At 42.0% G+C, this 3,609-nt stretch overlaps 1 pseudogene; it reads left to right on the forward strand.

Moving 5' to 3' along the window:
* Positions 1-3,609, forward strand: part of LOC107299223 — a 14,074-nt pseudogene that overhangs the window by 3,824 nt on the left and 6,641 nt on the right.

A 3,609-nucleotide genomic window follows, 5' to 3' on the forward strand; every position in this document is an offset into this window, starting at 1 on the left:
GGGAGGGAGGGAGATATACTGGCCTATGTAAAGAGCAGCAGATTCTTTTGGGGATGTATTTAACAACAGTGGATCAGCATATTACACTATAAATCTATCTGGCCAACAAAATAATAGAAATTTATCCCACTGTTATTTTCAGGTGTGGTGATTTGCTTTCTAAAGTACCAACAAGTCCGAGATTATGGCTGTCATTCCTGTCTGAATTTAGTTGGACTTATTTTAGGTCTACTTTGCGCCTTTGGTGCATCATTAGTGGGGAATTTCCAGGTAAGCTACCACCGAGATATAGAAAGACCAGAGCACGGGGAAGAGAAAGCCAGGGAATCCCCATAGACAGGAATCTAGACAGAAATCATAGACAGAAACTCCATAGACAGAAAGTCAGCGTTCTTCTACACTGTCACATAGTTTCAATCCTAAACCTAAAAAATCCCTCCACTCTTTGAAGCTGATCTATATTGATTCCCACTATCCCACAGCTTAATTCAAAGCTCTGGAAACCATCTAACTTGGTTGCAGAGCAGAAGAAATAGCATCAGTAGCATCCCTCCCCCCCCAGTTCATGTTGCTGTTTTCCACTTGGAATCATTCCAATACTTGGGATAGGGGCTGACAAGTTATAGGCCAGGGGTCTTCAAACTTGGCAACTTTAAGACTTGTGGACTTCAACTCCCAGAATTCCTCAGCCAGCTTTGAAGTCCACAAGTCTTAAAGTTGCCAAGGTTGAGGACCCCTGTTATAGGTAGTCCTTGGCTTATGACCACAGTTGGGACCAGAATTTCCATTGCTAAGCAAGTGAAGTGAGTTGTGGCTGATTTCATGATCTCCCCCCCCCATGGCCGCTAGGTGAATTGCTGCAGTTGTTAAGTGAATCATATGTTTATTAAGTCAATCCGGTTTGCCCCATTGATTTTGCTTGTCAGAAGCCGACTGGGAAGGCTGCAGATAGCGATCACATGACCACGGGACCCTGTAATCCTTGTAAATACATCCCAATTGCCAAATGCCCAAATTTTGATCAGGTGACTGTGGGGATGCTGCAATGGTTGTGAATGTGAGGATTAGTTGTACATCACTTTGATAAAGTAGATCACAACCTACTACTTGACAAGATAGAAAAATGTGGGGTAGACAGCATCACCACCAGATGGATCCAACAGTTGTAATTTCAAGTCCATTTTTGTTAGTATTGCAATTGTAGATAGTTTAGTTACAATCATTTTTTGGTCATCCAAAGTCTCCATAGGTTGTATGTAAATTAATTCCTCTTCTATTGCTTTTTGGTCTGTAGAATGATCAAATAGAGTCTGAAGGTCAGTTTGTAAGTTCACAGTAGAATTTCTGTTTATTATTTCTGCAGTTCTCTCTCTTATCTGGGAACATATTTCCTCAGTAGCTTCATAATTTTTTTCCAATATGAGTTTACAGTTGAGTTGTGAATATGGTTTCTCCATTTCAGTAGTAACTAAATCCAATCCTGTTATCTTTTAGTGGAGGCTATATTCCAAAACATTTAGTCAGTATCCACCCCCACCAATAACAGCTGTTGGACCAAAGAAAACAAGAAGCAGTTGCAGTTTTAAATTTCTCCACAAGATGTCCTCAGTAAACTATGAAAGTCTCTTCTAGACACCAAGAATGAGATTAGCAAAGTCAAAGAGCTGTAGAATCTCTTTTCCGGCTTCTCATAGAGTTGGTTTTTTTCCCCCCAAACAATAAAGATTTATCCCTTTAAAAAAATAAGTCCAAGACATAGGAAAACAATATTCTCCAGCTTAGAAGATATAATAATAACGTTTTGTGATAAGGATTTTTCCAGGGCCCCCAAGTAACCAAAAATAAAAATAGTCAATAAGAAGTTTTTTCCTTTGTTATGGAAAGCTCTTTTCCCCAGATAAACAAAGGTAGCTCTTTCAAAGCAGGGAAGTAATTCCAAAAGGCTTTTAACAGGAGAGTAGTTAGGCAAAGAGAGAGAGGGAAAAGTCTCACCGGGATCATCCACGATGGTTTCTTAACGCTTAGATGTTCTTTTGACTTTCGGCTGGAGCAGCTAAATGATCGGCCATGTTACTGGCCGATCTTTTCTCCATCAGCCCTGAGGAGCTACCTCGGACCGTGGAAGGAGCTGCCTCCTCCCCCCGCAATCAACGAGAGTCCTCCTCATCAGTAGTCACCCTTCCAGGGTGACTTTTCGACCCGATTAAGGGTCTACTGGCAGAGGAAAAGCAGGTAACGAAGAGAGAAATCTCTTCGTGTGCCTGCACCCACTGCAACCCAAAACCGGAAGTCCTAATAATATGATTCTTAAAGCCAGGGTTAACTTTTACTTTATCATACTATAACTAAGCATGCCACCTAAATCTCAAACCTTCAACTTGTCAAAGTTATCCAATCTTTTAACTATATCAAACAACAAGCATCATAATATAATCTATGATCTAGCAACCACACACTTCCTCTTTCTTTAGCATCCTGTAGAAGCTTAGAATGCTGTGGATATAATTTACTTGGACTTCAGTAAGGCATTTGATAAAGTAGATCACAACCTACTATTTGATAAGATAGAAAAATGTGGGTTAGACAGCATCACCACCAGATGGATCCGTAGCTGGCTGACCGGCCGTACTCAGCATGTGGTCCTCAATGGAACCACATCTACATGGAGGGAAGTGTGTAGTGGGGTGCCCCAGGGCTCTGTTCTGGGCCCAGTACTCTTCAACATCTTCATCAACGATTTGGACGAGGGGATAGATGGGGAAATCATCAGATTTGTAGATGACACCAAGCTGGCAGGAATAGCCAACACTCCAGAAGACAGGCTTAAGATACAGAAGGATCTGGACAGACTTGAACACTGGGCACTATCTAACAAAATGAAATTCAATGGTGAAAAAAGCAAGGTTCTATATTTAGGCAAGAAAAGCCAAATGTACAGGTATAGTATAGGGGGTACCTTGCTCAATAGTAGTAACTGTGAGAGGGACCTCGGAGTCCTAGTGGACAATCACCTAAATATGAGCCAGCAGTGTGCTGCAGCTGCCAAAAAGGCCAACACAGTGCTAGGCTGCATTAACAGAGGGATAGAATCAAGATCACGTGAAGTGTTAATACCACTATACAATGCCTTGATAAGGCCACACTTGGAATACTGCATCCAGTTTTGGTCACCGCAATGTAAAAAAGATGTTGAGACTCTAGAAAGAGTACAGAGAAGAGCAACAAAGATGATTAGGGGACTGGAGGCTAAAGCATATAAGGAATGGCTGCTGGAACTGGGTATGTCTAGTTTAATGAAGAGAAGGACGAGGGGGGACATGATAGCAGTGTTCCAGTATCTCAGGGGCTGCCACAAAGAAGAGGAAATCAAGCTATTATTCAAAGTGCCTGAAGGCAGGACAAGAAGCAATGGATGGAAACTAATCAAGGAGAGAAGCAACCTAGAACTAAGGAGAAACTTCCTGACAGAACAATTAACCAGTGGAACAACCTGCCTCCAGAAGCGGTGAATGCTCCAACACTGGAAGTTTTTAAGAAGAGACTGGACAGCCATTTGTCTGAAATGGTATAGGGTTTCCTGCCTGAGCAGGGGGTTGGACTAGATGACCT

The sequence above is a fragment of the Protobothrops mucrosquamatus genome, unplaced genomic scaffold (genome assembly GCF_001527695.2).
Source record: "Protobothrops mucrosquamatus isolate PMUCROS unplaced genomic scaffold, P.Mucros_1.0 scaffold4694, whole genome shotgun sequence".
NCBI lineage: Eukaryota > Metazoa > Chordata > Lepidosauria > Squamata > Viperidae > Protobothrops > Protobothrops mucrosquamatus.